Raw genomic sequence first — 21,913 nt, 5'->3', positions numbered from 1 at the left:
GAACACCACCACAAGTTTTAGACTACAAGACAAAAGCCTTTCTAGATTTTTTTAGGTGGTTTTATATTTTTGGAATATCACAATAACTTGGTTTTTTGTCATAAAAACAAGAAAACATGACGAAAAATATATTATTATTAAACAGGCAATACAAAACCAATTCATGTTTTCCTATGAGCCAAGTCAGAGAAATTATGGAACATTCACACACTAAAACGACTTTTTTCTTTTAAGGAATGCAAATAAATAACAACTACAACTGGAATTAAAAATAAAAATATTTTTTTCTATAAAACTATGGTTGAGAATTCATCAACAATAATGACATATTAGCATAAAGAACTGATTTTGATTTGATCTTTAAGAAATTATGATTTGAATAGTTTCATGGTACAGAGTACACCTCATATGTGGAAATCAGTGTTCCCAATTTCAAGGCCTGGGTGTTTTATATTGACCTTTGCTACAGATTTCCCGTCACAGTAGCGGATATTTACCCGAATACTTAAAATTACTCAAGGAATTCTCTAGATGCATCTATTTGAAATGGCTCCAACTGATAGAAAGAAAAAGCTTGAAAATGCCCCTGACTTCAACAGAAATGACTTCTCCAGGCTGGGGATTTTTCTAAAATTCTAAAAATCGGTCAGTTAAGCTTTCACTGTTATAGTAGTTACTTAACATATATTGCGCTATTATTGTAAATTATTATTTAAATTATTATTTTAATCAATGATTAACAACATCGTGACTCTTTAATAGCATTAACATCATTCAGTCACTTGTCGACTTAAACAGCTTTAAACAGCAACACCGTGAAGTTACAGGAGGACGGACAATGACGAGGATGACCACCGACCGAAATAACCTCTTCATCTTAACGCCACTGTGCTCAGTCCAGGTGACTCTGACCGTCTCTGACTTTCACTTTATTCAGCGAGGACAGGTGACCGGACATCAGCCATGACATGAACGGTACACCTCCGCGTTTGACGGCTACAAACACAACGATATCTCGTAAAATAACACCCAGTTTCACTGTCTACACCTTTCTCTGTTAACTATTTCACTTTCACCTTACCTACAATAATAGTCGGCATTTCTTGGAGTGAAGGACAGTGCCACAACATTAAGCGTCCGGTTTGAAACAATAGTGGTTTAAACAGTTCCCGTCTCGTAAGTACACAGCACAAAGCCAGTTTCTGCAGGGTGGTTGACACTTTAAATACGCAGCTTTAATAACCCTTGAACAATGTTTTAAATGATTTTTAATGATCTTACTTTATTAGTCTACAAAATAAAAACTTACATAAAATAAAATGACAATCACACATTCAAAGCATGTCTGGATATAGCAACGCAAAACCTATGATCTTGTCTCTGCCTATCACTGTACTGCTGCTTTAAAACTCAATTAATTTTCCTATTTTGATGATTAAAGGGGCAAAACAATAATAAGAAATGAGTTAAATATCAGGCCAACAAAAATATAGTTTCAGATAACTAAATCCTTAATTATAAACAAACTAGCATGAGCTGTGTTTTTCTGTCATCCCGTGGTTATTAACTCAGCTTGGCAGTTGTTGGCACAACCTCCACCCACTTTACTGAGGACCTGCAGATCCAGTGGAGAAGCTGCTCGCCAGAGAGGAGGACACGGGAGGGGAGAGCGGGACGTATACGCAGCCGCTCCACACAGTGCTGTGTTTTAGATCACGTGCCAGTCCCACCACGCAGTGTGCCAACTAGCTTGGCTGGCTTCATCATCACAGTGCAAGTGGGCACATTCAGCCGCCAGCTGGCAGTCGCGGGCCTCAGATAAGAGAATGGTACAGACATGGCACACGTTCAAAAAGTTTTCACTTCCCTCCCCAAACCCCCTACACTGCAAACGAGGATGGCATGTTCCTAAAAACTGGAGCCTTTGTTTCTCAGTGCTCCCCTCCACTCTCAGGAATAGTGGCAAAGACCACTCGTTCCCATTCGCAGGGAAAATGCTATTGAAGGGAATGCTATGCTACCCCAGCAACTATGTAATTTCCAGAGAATCCTTTATTTGTAGGGAATTTGGAGTCTTCAGTGTTTTTCTGACGCAGATGGCGCTGCCAGATTTTCGAAGGATTCAACTCAAAAATGACCGAATGTCATCTCTGATGTAACGAAATAAGGCGCAGAAGACCCGTGTTTTTGGATTTGTTTCCTGGAAGTTGGCCATGTCTTCGACGTGTGTTATGTGGGGACGGGAATCTGAGCCAGAGATTTATTTACAGCTACTTGTGACATGCAGGGATGGATGAACAGGGGAGGATAATAAAGACACGCTTGTCATGTAAGGACGAGACACGGCTATCGCAAGGAGTTACGGTTTTGGCTACATTGCGAAAAACGAGGGTTAGATGCAGTATATAGTAAGCAGAGGCTGGCATTCTGCTGTGGTGGCCTCCTGCCAGCGCGCCATTCAAAAAAGAACACCTTAAAGGATCTCGCCACTGATGGGCAGGATGGCCGCAAGCAGGCGCCAACTCTCATCTTGGCAAGGGACGGCATCAGAGGAAAAGAGAAAAGAGGGGACCCCCCACAGATCTGTGAGAGTGGCTGAGATGGTAACACAAACCGTGGGGAGTACCCAGGCATGTGTCAGGTTGGCATCAATGTGAGAATGTCTTGGCAAGCGTGCCGTTCTTTCCCCTCCCACCCCAGCTCACACACAAACACACTGTTGCCCTGCTTGGAACACATGGTACATCAGCAGCGGCATCTGGCCACGCTGACTCCTGGCAGCTGCGCTTCGTCTTCGCCAGTTGGGAGTCTTGGCACTGCCACTTCATCAACTACCTGTGGCTCCTCCTGGGTAAAAAAGGCGAGCGATGAATTATTCCGAGGCTGCAGCTGCAAACTTGACTTTCATCCAAGAGATTGGATGTAAACATATGACTGCCTCACGGAGCACATGCCACCCACATGCTAATGCACGGTTGACGACGTTGCTTGTGTCCTGCGCAAAGGGACATGGGTGTCCTTGCGCGATGGTGCGGTTCACTTTAAGGGAAAGTTAAAGGCTTGTGATAGAAGCAGCAGATGCAACTGGAAGCTTTTGCTTGACAAAAACAGATTTGAAAGCTTCAAAATAAGAAAAACCAAATTGAGAAAAAGACACATTTAAGAGGCAGTGACACAGCTTTCTGAAGGACATAGGAATTTGAGCTTAGGGATCTTCATACAGCGGAATCAGCATGTCTTATTGTGTTGGGAAATAGCGTTGAATAGGCAAATCGAAAAGCCAAGGATTACTCTGAAAGGAATCTCACTACCATTTTGATAATGAACAAATGGACCTTTCAACTCTACAATTACCGCCTTACATTCCAGTTCTAATGGAGGTTTTGACAACTGAGGGCATTTATCTGAGGTTTTTTGAATTCATTTCAGCTGTGACATCATGGATTGATGGCAAAGGTTAGGAAGATTACCTCCAAATGGAAGTGGAAATCTTTGGGAGATGTGATCATAAAGCCGATAGACAGTATTCCCTGATGTTAATTTGTTTAAAGCTCTGTAGTTTTTTTTTAAACTCTTGTCACAAATCATATCGTCTGCTGTTTCATAGCTGAGCTGCATTTAATGCCAGCTCTTCTCCATCATTCCAGAAAGGTTTGGGGGATTTCCTGAACTCTCAATTGATTTTTCTTGCGCTGAACACCTCGTGGCAAAAACCCAAATGTTTCAGTTTATCCCAAATGTCAGCTCTTCTTCCATCCAAGGCTGTTAGTAGTGATCCAAAAAGAAGAAGAAGATGAAAAAATTACATTGTGTTTACAACGAGCCTTGTTGAGTTTTAATGACATTATGGGCACCCAGTCAAGTTATCGATCACATATTTTTTGTTTATGTTTATACATTAGGTAAAGTGAAGGCAGGCAGAGAAGGGAAGAGACATTAAGACGGCAAAAGGCCAAATGAAACACGAGGAATTCTTGCTATCCCCTCGCTTTCTGCAGAGTTCATGTTCTTCTCTCGGCTACTCGAGAACTGCCTGACCCAATTTGAATTCAAAACTTGTTGTGTTAGTATTTTTTCATCCTTGTTTCGAGAGCAACGTTGTTGGCAAGCTGTTAAAATCTGTCAAAAGTTGAATAAATCACTCACTAGAACACACACACACACACACACACACACACACACACACACACACACACACACACACACACACACACACACACACACACACTCTCTCACTTTTTTTTCTGTGGGTGTTAGTCATCTGACAGTGACCCAGTGGGAGTTTTTTTCTCCATCTGTGTCAGTCTGACCCATTTTTGCCCTCGGCCACATCCAACTGTTCCATGTCCCAAACATATGTGTGGTGGCAGGGGGATAAGCGAACCATCGCCGCGCGGGACCTGCAGACACACTGCAGATATGACACTGGACCCTGCTCTCCTGTCTGTCTGCTTCCCATAGCATATGTCATCACTGCTTCTTCTGCTTCTTTTCCTCCCCTGAGTCAGACGTGTTTCATCAGATTTGATTATCTGATGACGTGAAATTAATTTGTGCCTCCTTCTTTTCTATACTGGCCTCAGTTTGTCATCCTGAGTCTGCATCTGTCTCATTAACTAATTTTTATTGAATGTGCACCTAGGGCTGGGCAATATGGCCTAAAATCCATATCACGGTATAATTTGAAGCATGTGCGGTAACGATATATATCGCGATATATTTTTTTCTTCTGTATAATGTATTTTACACACTGTAAGGCACACTTAAAATCCTTTCATTTTCTCAAAAATCGACAGTGTGCCTTATGTATGAATTCTGGTTGTGCTTACTGACCTCGAACCGATTTTATGTGCTACACAGCGCACAGAAATCTGTCAAAAAATGTTTTAGTTCGACTTTGGTAAGCTATGAAGCCGCACCGCTTGATGGATTGTCGGAGCATTACGGCTGTCAGGAGCCTCGCGGAGTAATCTGGGTCCTAAATTCTTTAATAAAATGATTAACGTTGCTGCTTTACCAGGTGTAACAATTAAGTTTAACATCCAGGCATCCATGAAAACAGAATTTATTACATTTAACAAAGTTAGAAGTTAGCAAGAAGTTAGCTCACTAGTTTCCACCTAAATATATATTGCATGTTCTGACTGAGAGATTTCTGAAAAATTCAAACGTACAGCTCTGCTATCACTTCCAACATAAATGAAGACAGAAAACTAAACAGCAGTGACTTTTGTAGGGTTACTGAAGTTGGGCTAGCTGGTATATAATGATGCTGCGCGATCGCTAGCTACACAGCTATGTTAGCATAACATTAACACAGTGAAGCTGGAGGATGAGCGCTAACTTTTTTCCACTTGATGAAAGTTAATGTGAGAGTTTCTGGTGGTTAGGGGCAAATGCAATCACATGGCAGGATGCTGTAAACGGACCGAACTTCAGTCAGGAAAACAACTGAGATAATCCATCCACAATACAAGGTTAGTCATTATTATACTGCAACAGCATGGGAATAGAGCAGCTGCGAGAGAATTCAGCATTAATGAAAAAAAAAAACAAAAAACAAAACTCACAAATTTCCATAATGAGACATCGAAATCTAGCACATGCTTTGATGAGGGGTAGGGAAGTGGAGGAAGCTCAGGTTTCGGCTTTCCTCATTTTCCAAAAGTGCTTCGTCTCTTTGCTATTACTGTCGCCCAGCATAATTTGCAGATGATGTTGTTTGTAGCCGCTGCAATGCTTTCGACCAAAACAGGCGCAGCTTAATGACACCATCAACATACGCTATCGTGGTAGAGCGGTATAAAATTTATATCGTTTCTACCGTATACCGTTTATACCGCCCACCCCTATGTGCACCTTTTATATTTCTTCTGTTTCTGTTTCTTCTGGAGTGGGCCCTTGACTTGGTGGACTGACTTCATTATCTATGCAGATTATAACATTAGCCATTTAAGTTGCCCTTAAATTACCCAAGTAGAAGAGGGATTGTTTTTTTCCTTCAAGTTGTCCATGTTGGCAGATGAGATGGTTTCATTGCACAGAGCCAGGACTCACTGGGGACTAAGGGGTGTGAGGCACATATGGGCAAACAGGCTGCTGATGAGCTGCTTATATGAGCCTCTCATCATGGCCTTAGAGAGTGATATCTCCACCAGAGGATTTAAAGTGGCTGTGTGCGGTGGATGTGCATTGTGTGGTTTGGCACCACAACTTGGACTCATGCCTCATGGAGAGCAGATATGTTTGTCTGCATAGATGTTCTCACTCAAAATATCGAGCTCCATCCGGGGGGTGAACACTGTAGAACAGAAAAGGGAACATAAAAATGCCCGAAACTGGAATTTACACGTTCTCTGAATAACCGAGGGAGACGGTGCGGTCAAGTGGACAGAATAAAGTTGATTTAACTGTAGTCTTAAGCTTACTCACCCTCTAAATAAATTTTATCTAACTTCCTGACCTACTGGCTGTAATAGGCTTTAGACTGCTCAAGAATTTTTTGATAGCTTTCCACTAATGCCTTATTGATTCTCCTCTTTCCCTTTTAACTCTCTCATATGGAAATGGAAACTATTCTGCTAGACGGACAATCAGGGCCTCGGCCTGGCTTTCTCATTCACCTCACTCCCTCTGTCCTGCATCGTCAACATTACGCTGCCTGCAAACATTCAAAGTGTTAAATCGTCTCATTCAAACAAGCGTAACATGCTGTTGTGCTGTATTACAACCAGATGTAAACTGAAATCATTTTCTCTTCAGTCACCTTTTTGATTAGAAACATGCTGATAAGGAAACTTGGATAAAAGTAGAGTTCACACCAGGAGGTGGCTGTTCACATTGTTTCCCAAAGTCTGTAAAATGTTTGCCATGTTGATATCTGTGTGGTTTAAGTGACTGCGCAAGAGAAAGATTTCCAATACATGCTTTCCAATAGGGTTTCTTTGAATTTATTTTTCTACTTGGCAGCCATCTGTCTTGCTCCATCTCCTACAAACATGCCCATAGCACAGCATAAGCAGCTACACACACCCTCACTTGCCCTACACACATAACATAGACACAGGGAGAAACGCACACACGGAGGCTGCCAGGATGCTCGGGTGGTGTGTTGTTCTCTGGGAGACAGTGCCATATGCTGTCTAGCCTCCCAGGGAGGGCAGAGCCTGCCGCTGTACTGTGTGTCCTGACTCTTAGGGAAACCCACTGCAGTGCAACACCTCACCTACTGGTAGTCCTGAAACTCAGCCCATTTATGTGCATTCAATAGATTTTTCAACTTGAAGTCTACACAGAGACTGCAAATGTGAGATATTGAGTTAGTTTATCTCAATGACTAAATTTGTTTTATTTCTTTTAACCAAAGTAAATGTGAAGATTTTTATTTTGTTGTTAATTTTATGGAGTTTACTCAGGGGAAAATGATTTAAAACAACAAATGTACTCTTTTACAAAGTATAATGTTCCTTTTATTTATGTCATTGTGTCTTAGCGTCTCCTTTTATTAGCTGTTATAGCACTTAATGTTGTTATTTATTTTAGTCTTTTTGTGTTCAGTGCTCTGTAACTGTTTGTCTTTGAAAAGTCTACTTGTTTTTGTTACAATCTTTATGAGAAAGAAAAGAAATAACTGACACGATACATACAGAAGAAAGAGATCCACGCAGGGCAGCCTCATTAGCTTTTGTTGAAGTCTGTTTCTGATACCTGTGGAAATAATCAACGCCTTCAGATTTCTTTTATTTTAGTTATTTACTTTATATACTTGCCTTTACTTTTTTTTTTTACACTTACAAAAACAAAACAAAGCAGGGTAAAAATTAAGAAAACTATATGGTGAGCCCACCAAAAATCTAATGTCAACCAGAATTTTTATTTGTACAATTTTTACAATTTTACAATAAAAAAGGAGTAGGTTCTGTAGAAACACACTACATGTGTGTGTCTCTATCTTGCTGGATGATAAAAAGGGCTACCAGCAGCACAGCAAACACTTCTAGGGGTAAAGAGCTGCTGAGATGGAGTCTAGACAATGACTAACCTTAAAGTGAGAGCACCTGTCAATGCCTCTGCACATCTGCAGATGAGAAGTCTTGAAAATTCATTATAGCTTGAGAGAGTTCAGTTGTGACACACAGGGTCTCTTAAAACCAATGGATTTGTGCTTTCTCCTCTTTCTGAGTGAAGGTGAGACAGATGAAATACAGATGGTAAAATCACAGAGTGCAGCACGGTGGAAAGAGTGTTTGGATACCTTTGGTCAGAAGTGGCGGTGGGTGTGTTTGTTGAAAGGGGATGCAGGAAAGAGTGGGTGTAAGAGTGCGTTTGTGCAATGACTTGAGGGGTAGGGGACGCGTGTTCAGAATTTATCTTATCTGTGTGTTCATTACTACTTTGCATTTTAGGCAGAGAGCTTGGGTGCTCCACTAAATCGCAGGAAGGATTGTTAGACACGCGTGTTATTAATTTTTTCAGGGTCCCTGTGGCGTCTGTATGAATCTTAATGCTGCTGACTGGGCTGCAGCTCTATCGACTTTCTTTAAAATATGAAGAAGCTTTGCTGGAAGCGCCTGGGGTCATTAGCTGAAGAGTAGGCGCAAATCCCTCACCGAGCCTGCTCCGGCTTCGCCATGTTAAATGTGCTCTTAAAATATTCATAATCATACTCTTGCCTGCACTCACTCACATACACACACATGCATACACACGCGCGCACACACACACACACACACACACACACACACACACACACACACACACACACACACACACACACACACACACACGTATGCACACAGACAAAGCACCAGAGACATAAGGGGATCAATATTAAAATGTATTCCTGTTCTGGTGTGCGGTTAATTAGCTGCGGTTCTTTTAAACCATGAAGTTTGAGAACAGATTAACAGTATCTTTTTGTACACAAGATAATATTTACTTGTGCTCCATCTATGCAGGCATATATGAAATGCACATCAGAAGATGTTGACACATAAAAAACAAACACACACACATCTAGGGATTGAGAGTAACGTAGTTTCTATTCTCTGTATGTCCTGTACATGTGGCAGAATTGACAATAAAGCTGACTTTGACTTTGACTTGACTTTGACACAGATTTGATTTTGTGTTCGCACTTCTTTCATGTAATCATATGAGAAATACGTAGTGGCTTCTGTTTCACCGAGATGCTGCTATAATTTCTATATTTGTGTGTTTCTGTATTTCAGGGTGGCTTTGCATGAAATTTGCATTAAATGCTCACAAGCTGCCATTTGATCCACTGTACTTAAACAGCAGTTTCAGTTAGTTTACTGTCTGTTCTTTCTCTTGCTTTTATTTCCATATGTTTTTATGTTAAAATGCTGGTTTGCAATAACTAGACTCAGGTATGGTTTAATTACCTGAATGAGTTTACAAACAAAATCAAAATGTGGACATTTTACAGCTTAAAAAGACTATTTTGATCATTCAGGTACAGACCTTTGAGTGTTGGAAACATACATATTAATAAAACAAAGTGCAGGTTAGAAACTGGTTTACATACCAGCATGAAATAACTGAAGTGCAGCTCTTATTGCTTCGTGTGTTCGTGAAAGTTTAACCTTGAGCTGCAGCATACTTTCCTGGATTTTAGGACAGTATTTTATTACAGTCTATATAATCACTCCATCCACTTTCTGCCTTCTGAGTTGGAAACGTGCAAATATTCATTTAGAAAAAATGAAAATGTATTAACCCGAAGTAACATAGCATGGTCCTGTTTAGGCCGGTAAATAATTCAGGTGACAGTTAGTATCAAGGGTGAGCGGCCTTCTCTGTTATGGAACCCACTCTCTGAAACGAGCTCCCCGGGGAGATCAGATCGACAAGTTCCCCATGATCTTTTATATCTCTCCAAAAGACGTATTTTTAAAAGTCGATTTTCCAGTTTAAGCTACTTTTATGTTGTCTCCTGTTATGTTTCATCATCTCTTCTTACTGATTATTTTGAATTATTTCATGTTGCTTTTAATTTATTTGTTTTTAATTTTAAATGTGTCTATTTATTGCTTGTGCTGCTAGTTTCCCCCTCCCTATGATGTATAATTTTGAAACTTTTATTACAGTCTGTTTCATCACGTCTGTCTTTGAAAGGTGCCTCGAAAAGTTGTTATATAAATAAAACTTATAGATGTTCACATGGCATAAAGAAGAGAGGAGGTTGTTTAACTGTAGTGGTACGAGTTTCTTGAATTAATTGTGTTTTGGTATATTGTGATTTAAATATTGCTGATATTTAAAATCCTCTTTTGCTTTGTCAGCAAAAAACAGAACATGATATCAGTCGTCAGCAATCTTTTCTCTTCTTCTACACTGAATTTCATTATAACACTTGTTAAACACAGGTCATACAATAGGCGCCTGAAGTAGATGTACTTTTCTGGGACTTGACACATTTACAGGCCAATTTAATGAACACAAATAAAGAGTAAATCTACCTCTGTTAAGATCTACAGAGAAACGGGTTCCTCTGAGGTGTAAAGCAATGACCATGAATTGTAATTTTCTTCTGGTTTGAGTCCTTTTTCCCCCATCCTTTCCTGTCATGTCTCTTCTGGAGGCTCTCTAATAAAGACATAAAGTGTCCTTAAAGTACTGATAAAAGAGAACATTACTACAGGTCAGCCACACATCCTTAAAAAGCCATGACACTAAACCATGTTATTTAAACAGCTTTGACACCATAAAATTAATTCCAGGTTCCCTGCTGTCTAGTAGCTGAAATTACACATGCTAACAGTACACAGACTCTATCATTTGCCACAAAAGAACTGAACTAAGGTAAATTAGCTACTCCCAGTCTTCTATTCGCCAGTCCCCGCATTTCTTGTCTGGCAAATGTTTAAAATGGCAGTAATGATTGATTAGATGATGAATAACAGTGGAATGAGGTCAGATTACTTAAAGGTTCTGTTTTAAAGCTGTGGACATTGACTGGCTTATGTGATAATTATTTTTAGCCTGGTATTAGCTATTGGACATCGAGTATGACCATTAGGGCTGCCACAAACGATTATTTTGATAGTCGACTAGTCACCGATTATTTATGCGATTAGTCGACTAATCAGATCATCATCATCATCCAAAATAAACAAAAAGTCCTTCAAAAATAAAATGCAGCAACCATCACTGGACGTAAAACTACAGCTTATTGCACCAGCAGCATCTGCTCTTATATAACTATCATTAGCTTACAGCTTTAAGCTTTTAAGGTGCTAACTAAAAATAAAGACAAGATGATAGTTTATTCAATTTTAATGAAATTTGCAGATTGTTTCGGTAAAGTTTAATAAACTCCTTGCTATCTAAAATATAACAGGACACCGGGGTATATTCTCCAGCATCTCACCACTTCTGATAATCAGCTGTCTGCTTGACGTTTATTCAGCTGTGTAAAAACTATAACTTTAATCTCAGCCAAACCGATTTACTCAGGAACAAATAAAATACAAAAAAAAAAAAAAAAAAAAAGCCAAACAACAACATTTTTAATTTATCTAAGTGACTCATATATATTTAACCTGAGTCGCGAAAGACGGCGGTGGGTTTGAAAACAATTTGCCGGGAGTCCGGTGTTCTCACGGCGCTAGTGACCTAGCCCCCGGCTAGCTATCGAGCTAGTGGGTAACAGACGTCTCCGAAAACGTCGGAGCGCTTTTGAAAATATGTGGTGTCCTGATAAACTGAGCCGATATTTGAGGTTTACACAGCTACATTCTCGCCTGAAAATATGTTAAACGTTTATTTTGTGACCCAGAAAGAATAATAAGAGTAACATTAAAACTAACTAGCTACCGCCATTGTTGGAAACTAAGCTGGGCCGCGCTATGAATTCTGGGACACAGCTGCTTCTTCTTCTTCGGGGTTTAACGGCAGCTGGCATCCTTGTACATGCTGTGCTGCCATCTTCTGTTTCAGTCCGTTATTACACTCTTAAATCCTGCTATTATTCCTGCGTCTTTTGCGATCTTACAAAGCTTCAAACGACACGTCGACTATTAAATCAGTCGTCGACGATTTTGATAGTCGACGTAATCGTGACTGGTCGACAAATCGTGGCAGCCCTAATGACCATAACATGATAGCTTTCATTAGGCGCCCTGAAACCAGCAGTAATTTATATGTGCAAACAGACATGTATGATGATGTCAATAAAAAAATGGTGCTAGTATTATTTCAGTAATAATTTGTACAGTAAAGAGATATCAGCTGTGCAAGTCATTAGCTGAATGTGACCTGCGTGGCACGTGCTATTTTTAACCCCGTTTGATTTGAACAGGGGTTAAGTTACGGCCCATCAAAGGACTCCAACATGTCCGAGACAGGTGCTGCAATGGAGATGAGATCAAAACAATCATGTTGCTACAGAAAGGCGGCACAGCTTGCTTAATTGAGGCCTGTTTGTGTGGCACGCTTCTGGACAATGGATCAGGACTGGCAGATGTATTGTGGAGAGGGGGGGAGTTGAATGACACGCACAAAGCCACTGAGAACAATACTGCAGAAATAATTGGGGAAGGCAAGTCTATGTGTGTTTGTGTGTGCGTTTGTCTAGGAAGAGACAAAAATCAGGGGACTCATAAGTCTATAAGTTACACACATTCTGTTATTTAGCAAAGTTTGAATACTGCTATTAAAATTAAATCCTATGTTTTTAAAATTACATGAGTGACACCCCTAATTTCCTTACATGTTGTTAACAAAATCCGAAATAAATGCAATGACTTATTGAAACATGTACAAACATGGAAATGCAGAATGTAGGACAAGAACCAGTTCTAGCAAGCTTAAAAGTCAATATTTGGTATGGTACCTTTTTGGTACCTTTATCCTTCAACACAGTCTGAACTCGCTCATCATTTCTTTAAGCAGTCTTCAGGAATAGTTCTCCAGGGTTCTTGAAGGACATTCAAAGCTCTTCTTTGGATGTTGGCTTCCTTTCTGTCCTGTTCTCTGTCAAGATGATGTCACATTGCTTCAATAATGTTGAGGTCCGGACTCCAGGGAAGCCAACCCAGTACTTCTTGACAGCCACCCTTCCACTGAGACCATTTCAGATGAGACTTCAGTGAGCTGATAGATCAACTGAAGGGCGAGTCTTTTGTCAGGTCTTTGCTGGATTCTTTCTTTTTCATAAGGACATGACTTTCAGGTGCTCTTCATTAGTTTTCAGGCCTGACACTTCTTCTTTTGTCCTCCAGTTCTCCAGTTTCCTCAAATTTTTAAGTACACATTGCATACCATGCTGAGATGTGCCAGAGTTTTGGCTAATAACTCTTTGAGAATCACCTTGTTGGTGTAAAAACAACTTCATGCGCATCAAACTGCATCATCGGCAGCTTTTTTGTAGATTCAACTAAAAACGGGGGAACAAATTATTTTTCGGGACAGGCTTCAAGTAACAAAGTGGAGAAATATACAATTGAAAGTTGTTTCTCAGGTAAGAACACAACAGTGTGCAGCTGTTGTGTAATATGTAGACACAACACTTGTTAAGGTGCGTTTGTCATGCTTGAATGATTCACAGGCCATTGTTAAGTGGCTAAATAATTAAACAAATTAAAAAAATGTTCCTCTGAAAATGGTCTGAACTGAAAATTTACAAGAAAATCTGGCTACTTTGAAGGAAAATGTGAAGAAATGAGGCATGACTCAAGACTTTTTCACTGCACTTTATAGAAGAGTGCATAAAGCCTCTTTTTTAGTTGTTACCTTTATAAAGTGGTTTGATACAAAATGACAGCTACTCACTAGTGGCTGATGTGCATTATTTAGATGTGGCCGCACGTGGATGAAATACACCATTACAATGCTGCTTACACTCAGAATCATTAATATTTAACAACATGAAAGGAACTGGTCTTTTACATGAGTCATTATAATACATTAGTTAAATTTACAGCTAATGCTTCCTCAATTTTCGTCAAATAAAGTTTGAAAGCAAGAGTTTTTAATGGACTGTTTGTACATTGTGGTGCTGCCACTTTTTCTTAAGTAGCCTGGGATGTGAATGTTTTTTTCCCACCACTTTACAGATGATAAGCATTTGTGGCTAATATATTATGAATTTGCTGTAGATTTGTGGTTTGCATGTAACCCATTAAAGTCTAAACAGATGGTGTAAGTTGCACACAGTCAAAAGTTTCTTGACAAACTGTTTTGTTAGGGTCATTTTGGAACACCCAGGGAATAAAAAAATCTGGCATTTCAATAAAAGAAAATATTAGTAAATAATGTAGCTGTCCTTGTTTTCTTTTTTGTGTCACCTCTTTGGGAGTTTTGACCACTGCTGTAGCAAACATTCGATTCAGGGACGGTGTAGCTAATGTTACACAACATTAACGAAACTCACACAAGAGGCAAATGTGTTAAAAGATTTCTTATAGTGGAATAACATTTAAACTTTCTCCAAGGAAAGGCTTAATCATGGCCTTACTCACGATCTCCCCCTTTCCAGTGGTACGTATTGATCTGTGTGTAGCTTAATGTTGGTCTTTATGGCTACACTGCGGTCAGACAAGCCAGTAGGAAAAACTACTTACTCCAGCCCACTGTTATAACTGAATCAATCCATTAGGTGAATATTGAAACTGTGGTCACTCTCCACAATGTGTAGTGATTATATATGGCTGCAAATTGAATTATTCAATATGCGATTCAGTTATGAGCAGCATGTAAAAAAAAACAGATAGAGATGAATGTTTTCCTCAGGCCGCGGCGCATTACATCTATACATAAAATTGAAAATGGGGAACCATGACATTAGGCCATGAGACATAATTACAGGCCGTTCAAGAACAGTAGGGAAAGGAAATAACTGTGTGTGTGTGCTTAACAGACTGAGAAGTGTGTGTGTGCTTCTCTGGGAAAGTGACTGCTGTTTGGCTTGGCCCCCTGTCCCCTCTTCCAAAGGACTGTGAAATCAGAAATTAAACGCCTCGCCATCGTGAACCAATTCAGCCTGATACATCTTCCTCTCTTGTAATTGTTTGTTTATTGGACCTTGTTCAAAAGCAATATTGTGAAGGTCTCTGCAAACTCTAGGGGGGCAGCTTGTGTACTGGAGGGAGGTCACACCATGTCAATTAGCAAGCCTGCCTGGGCATTAAGAAAGAAAGTAACACAAAATACAAAAAGTCGCCAAAAAACCATCATTTTACATTCAGACATTTAAACATCTATATCTATTCTAACATTTTCCTCATAAGTTGTAAAGCTGCTATGTCAGGAGAGGGAGAGATGACCTCACTAGCAATAACAAGCATATGAGGTGGTGGCAGCACAGTCCACATTGATACTAAATGACTACAGAGGTCATGACCAACGCGACCTTTTAACCTTTTACTTCAGTGGTCTATTGTATACTTTCATTCCAGTGCATTTGCTCTTCTTTGCTCTTTCTTTGTTCCAAATATTGAACAATACGGGGAGGGGATGAAGAACCATGGCCAGGCATAACATTTCTTTTTAAAGAGATGACAGGGAAAAGAGACATTAAAGACCTGAGCAAGAAGATACAGCAATTTAATGTTTCAAGGAAAAGAAAGAAAAGGGCTGTTGAGGTCAGAAACAGCAGGACTGTGAAGCAGAGACAGTTGTTACCCAGCACAGGAAAATTCTTCTCATCTACTGAGAATCTAATGAGTTAGATGAAATAGATGTCACAAATTAAGTTATGATTTGTTATCGTGACTGTAACAACATGAATAGATATTAATGTTTCTCCTTTGACCTACTTTATACAATTAACATATTTAAAATGTGCTTACTGACTTGTTTACTTTGAATCATTCTTGACTGTCAGTAAGAGCTGTCTGAACAACATTAGCAGATGTAGCTACTTACTTAACCTTCCAGTGTCTGGCTGTAAAAATCCTGCAAACCTAATATGAATTGAGAAACAACAAAAACACTTTTTAAATTACTAACCTCTTTTATTGCTAATACATTAACATGTAAGACATGTAGGATTATTTTATAAGATTTAAAGGCCTGGACATGTAGACTCCATGCTAATATTTTGTGCGTTAAAAATATTTTTTTTGGACTCTTAGGAATTTGCATGATTTTTTTCAAACCAAGTTCAATTTTTTTTGGATCCGAATAAATCGATCTGACCAATCAGACCGCTGCACTTGGCAACAAGTGTGCTATACCTTGAAAGGTACTGAGTATACAATAATAACGGAAATAGTAAAATACTATTTTACCTCAAATACACAGTCATGTGCTGCTGGTCAGTCGGCTCTGAAATTATTTCTCTGCCTCCTCAGATGTGCGATGTGCGCTCACTCCGCAACAACAACGCAAGTTCAAACTGTTCCACTGACATCCTGAAATACGTGATAAAACTTCAACCCCTAGATCAATTCATGAAATTCTCCCTGCTGCTGAGTTCTCTTGAGAATTGCATGAATCCAGAATCTCTGTTTCTTATTTTTCTTGTTCAGAAACATCAGGACAACCTCATCGTGATTTTTTTTACAGTGCATTTTTTGAGGATACTGCGTTCGGTGTGCATATACGATACACGGCATCTTCGGATCCGACAGATTTGGAATTTCGTTTTTTTTTCCCACAAAGCCAGGTGTTTAATTAAGTTAAACAAACCTTAACTCAGTTAATCTGTAAAGTGACTCAGAATTAAAGCTATCAAACATATAGTACAATAAATAGAGTAATAGTTACTGTAAAACACAGTACCTTAACCTCCTAAGACCCAAACTCTTCCATGGCATGCATTTCTAATTTCTCTTTGCTAATTGGGCTGATTGGGACCTGATGAATGCAAAAACAAAGAATTACCAGATTTTTTTTGTTTTTTGTTTTACCTGATTTTTGTTTCTAAGAAAAATGAGAGCCACATATGAGGATATTCGTTTAAATTTTGATAGGACAGTGGCAGTATAATGTCCTCGTAAGTGGATATCAGGCCCTTGTAGCCACCTCGCAAAGAGCTAAAGGTTTTAGCATTTATAAACCTATAACATGCTGCAAAACAATCTTGTCTTTTTCATGTCACCGCAATAACGTTGCTTTTCTATCCACAAAAGCAAAATTATACATGATTGTATTTGACCTCATTACCCCATTGCTTGGTGGTTGCCACCACATTGCACCAGCTTCAATGATGAATAATCTATGATCGATCACGTCCATTTTCTTTATTTACTTTTTAAAATATGATTAAGTATATCAGTTTTTCAACAGCACAAACAAGCCCAACAACACTGTAGCATAGAGCATGTTCATGTTAATATGAAGTAGAAGAAAACAAAACGTCGTACCTAAAGTGCCTAAAAAAACGAACAAAACAAAACAACAAAAAACAAGTGACGGTAAATAATTTAAGTAACCTTAATTTACATAATCTATACAAACCTCACTGTTACAGTATGTTAACAAGTATTTTAACTTTAACTGCAATGTTTCAATGTTTACCTACATTTGCATTTAAAAAAAAAATAGCTGTAATATGTTATATCCCAACAGATAGATGGATTGCATGGTGACAGCTGCAGGGTCTGAGAGCAGGTGAGATGGGATAGAAGAGACTAATTTAGCCATGCACTAGTGGTGCTAACAAGACCTCCACAATGTGAACACACACACCCACACAAACACACACACTCATGACATGGAACCAATCATCTGTTCTCAGCCCGGAGCACTTTCAGCTCTACTTGTATGTGTGTGTATCCAGGCACACATGCCATATGTACTTGTAGACACCTGTCAGTTGAAGGTAGAAAAGAATGGCAACATCTGATGAATAATTCAACCTAAGCAGCAAGTTCACCTGAACTTTCACAGCTTGAGTTCACAGTATGTGACATTTTCTGGACTTTTCTGTATCCTTAGACAACATTTTCTTTTTGATTCTTTGCCATAATCGTCCTGCAGACAAGATTTCTGCAGACAGTGCATTCGTTGCTTAGATTTAGTCTATTGTGAACGATTAGGTGAGCCTCAGAAAAGAAAATATTTAAAGTACTAAAATCTCTGGTGAAATACATGTGCTGATAATCTTCGTCTGTCATTCAGTGGAACTAGTACATGTGCACTGGACTTTTTTTTTTTTAAATGATGTAACCAAAAATGAAGATTTTATAAATAGAAAGTGGGCTATGATGACTTTACTATTACTAAAATGGAGGTTAATAGGTTTCAGATTGCTTCTGCAAAGCTGCACTTTTGGATGGGGAACATAGTTAGAAAGACTTAATTTGGGGTTATTTGGACATTATTTACCTAGTTAGTTATCACATTATTGAGAGTTATTTATTACTACTAGAGAATTACTACTCTTTTTGGTACTAACCTACTATGTACTGCAAGATCATAACACATGAACAACTTTTTTTACTTTCCAACAATAACTAGCAATTTGGAGGCTACTGGGGAAATTTAGTTATTTAAGTATTTATTTATTTGTTAAGCTGTTAAAATACCTCTTGTAAAGAGTAATAGACTACACATAAGTATGATAATAAGTAGCTAAATATTGTTAATCTCTGTAGGCAAATCTGAAGCTTTATTAAAGTTTTAATGCTGAATTAAAATCGCCTAATTTAGCAATGACTAATCAACCTGTTTGGGAATATTAATCATCCTGAAAACTGATAACATACAGCCATTACTTTCAAGTTCATTTAAAAACTATAGAAACGTTTTAATAATTAATACAGAATTCTGAATGCTGAAAATAAATATTAAAAACAAAAAACTAAATATAACAAAAACAGCAATTTATATGGCAACAAATCCACACAGCGAGACTCTGGGTTACTTTTTTTTATCACAAATATTCCACAGTGACACAAACTGTGTGCCAGTCAGCTGTATCATGTGTGTAGCACCCCTCTTATAATATATATTTTATTTATGATTTACAATTTAATGAAGATCATTAAAGTAACTGGTAGAGCTCTGACAGAGCGCAGCTACAGCAAATGAGAATAAAGCAAAAGCCCCTGCACACTGAATCTATATTCATTCTTCATGGCAATCTAATATCACACAATACATGCTAATGAGTTGTCATTGTTTGAAGCCTGAGCCATGGAACCGAGCTCACACTGAGCGGAGATGTGTGAGATGAGTGTGAAATCTTGTAGAGGAAACAGACAGACAGTCAAGAGTCTGAGCCCCAAGGCCTCAAGATCTCACCACAGCAGATATGCTGAACGGTGAGGAAAATGTGTTGCTGCAAACTGTGCTAGCGTGTGTGTGTGTGTGTGTGTGTGTGTGTGTGTGTGTGTGTGTGTGTGTGAAGGGTTAGCCTAGGATGGCAGATGTCAGACCTCTCAGCCCCACCCCGACTATGGGACCACCTGTTGGACTGAGGCCATCTGGAGGGTGGGCCGTCTCTTTCTGGTGTGATCCTGCAAGGGTCTGACCCAGCATGCTGACCAACGATAGATGATCACATGATCACACAGAACTTTCTGCATGTCTGAGTCCTTCTGTCTGTCTGTCTCCTTTATTCTCCTTTATTTCTGTTGTCTCCTTTCAGCTGAATATTTGGTGTTACTATGAAGAAAACTGAGATCAATACAACAATAATACAAATATTTTCAAGTAATTTCTTAGCAGCAAAATCGATAGTCGCCAGCTAGAAATGAAAAGCCAACAAAAGAAACCAAGAACCCATTATGTAAAAAAACAAACAAACAAAATCACAAGAAAATTAAAAGGTAAATCTCCCTCATCGCTGTCACAGGAACAACACCTGACAGGTCAGTGTTACTCATTTTAATAAAAAATAAAATAAAATGCCATATCATTTTTTTTTATCACTGCAAAGATAATAAATGATAATTCCAGAGTTTTAAATTAATTTAATCTGCACATTTTCAAGTCCAGAAAAGCAAATTTCACTAAATGTTTTCAGTGTCAGCAGAGACTAAGAATGATTTCTGCCACATTTTATTATTAAACAAAAGGTTACTTAGCACCCTCTCACACACATACACTAGTTACCTTTCTCCTAATTTCACACACTTGATGTCTCTCTCTCCATCCCTTCCTCCTCACCTGCGACTTCTCCTCACCTTTTCTGTGCTGTTTTTATCTTATTTTCCCTCTGGCTCTGTCAGTTGTCCTGCCAGCCTCACCATGCCTGACACAATTGAGATTTACATTTTAAATGCTGTCCCAGCTTTTCTTTCTTTCTTTCTTTCTTTCTTTCTTTCTTTCTTTTTTAAACTGGGGTATATAACAATATTTTCCCTTTCAGTGCATTTAATGTGAATATTGGCAGGTGGCAGATTGGTGGCCTGTGATGGACCCACTATTCGAAAGGTGCTTAGATGGCTGCACCAGCTTTAAGATCTCCATCTGTTAGCACTTTACCTCTGTTGTAACACACTATAACTGAGAAAACGTTTTTGTCCAGCAAGGAAAAAATCACCAGCATCTTTCAGCATTTAATAAACCAGCTGTGGTGCACAGTAACTCCAATAAAAAGTGTGTTTACAATACATATTCCCAACAGTCAATTTACTGTTAATGCAAGTGGTGGTGTAATTTTCACATTTGTTTTCTCCACCTTCTAGGGGCTCAATTCTTTTTATGTCAAAATTAACGCAGAGAAAATGGAAAGTTGCTCAGCATAATGAAACACCTGTTTGCAATAGTTTCTATTATTTTACCTTGGAGTTTTGACGGTGTTAGTGAGTTCAGAGGCTGAAGTGTTAGTGAATATTTGTCAAAGTTATTTGTCTGATCTCAGAATAGTGTACTGGTGAACAGTGTTGGGAAGGTTACTTATTCCGTTACTCAATGTGAGTAACTTATTCTGAACACTTAATATATTGTCATGCTTTTCACAACTACATGAATGTACTATTGCTGTGTGATTTATTACTATTACTGAACTGAACATGATTATTTGCAGCTAGCAGGTTGCTAATGCTATCCATCAAGTATAACAGTCTGCAGCCTATGAGCTAACCTCAGCTAACGCCAGCTAACAATGTTAGCTCGGTGAAGAGTAGCCTTCATTAATAGCAATAAAACACACAGCAATAGTGCACTGAAGATAGTGAAGTGGCACATAACCCAGGTAGCTACCACAACTAAAACAAGGTAGTTGCAGAAGGCTAATGTTAGTTTTTAAAAAGAACTTACTTCCAGATGTTTCTTTAGGTTGGAGGTGGAGTCTTTTGATGCTGAGAGCAGCTTGGTTGCTGGCAAACAGAGTTTGCATTGCACGGTCAGATTTCGCCCATCCCTTTCTTCTTTAAATATAAATTGGTGTTGGAATTTCCAAGTAAGAAATACATTCCTGCCCGTGCACTGCTGGCTCTGTTGTGCTGGCTCCAGGTCCACTGGCAATGCGTGGAATTACCAAAATTAGAGAGGGGATAGCCTAACATATGAAATAGAAAAAGATCACTGTGTAATCCATTTGTTTCAACAAAGTAACTGTATTTTAGTTATCAAATATTTAAGTGGTAACTGTAACAGAATACAGTTACTCATATTTTGTATTTTAAATAAGTAACGCTGGTACATGTATTCTGTTACTCCCCAGCACTGCTGCCGAACAATTAGGTGGTAACCTACACAAACTTCCAGTAGTTTAACATTAACTGATAAAGGAGTTGGCAAGTGGCAAGCTAGCCAATCAACACTTATAATCAGCCCTGCAAGTTGATGTTGCTGCAGGACCAAATTTCGATATTCTGCTTGCAATACTGCATGACAGCTGTGTGTGTGTGTGCTTTTAATGCATATGTAGTGTTTGTGTTGAAGCCCCTGTTGTAGTTAATGGGTTTTGCTGACATTAAAGACATTTTGTTTTTCAGCTGGTTTTAGTAGAAACATAGAAGTAAAAATAGAAGTAGAAAATGAAGCTCTGAGAAAA

The 21,913-nt window shown here is 38.9% G+C and overlaps 1 protein-coding gene across 4 annotated transcripts in view; it reads right to left on the bottom strand.

Annotated features, from left to right (window-relative positions):
- The window catches only part of acsf3 (acyl-CoA synthetase family member 3), a 59,974-nt gene extending 38,634 nt beyond the window's left edge, over nt 1–21,340 (bottom strand). Inside the window, exon 1 of one of the 4 annotated variants that reach the window (XR_013971971.1) lies at nt 21,175–21,340. The gene's annotated coding sequence lies outside the window, so the exon portion shown is untranslated. The other 3 variants (XM_080885332.1, XM_080885333.1, XM_080885334.1) reach the window with 3 other exon arrangements.
- Nucleotides 21,341–21,913: the final 573 nt, after the last annotated feature.

Source organism: Rhamphochromis sp. 'chilingali' (assembly GCF_963969265.1).
Source record: "Rhamphochromis sp. 'chilingali' genome assembly, chromosome: 6".
NCBI lineage: Eukaryota > Metazoa > Chordata > Actinopteri > Cichliformes > Cichlidae > Rhamphochromis > Rhamphochromis sp. 'chilingali'.
Note: the sequence above shows the minus strand (reverse complement) of the source record. Positions and strands in the feature narration are given on the sequence as shown.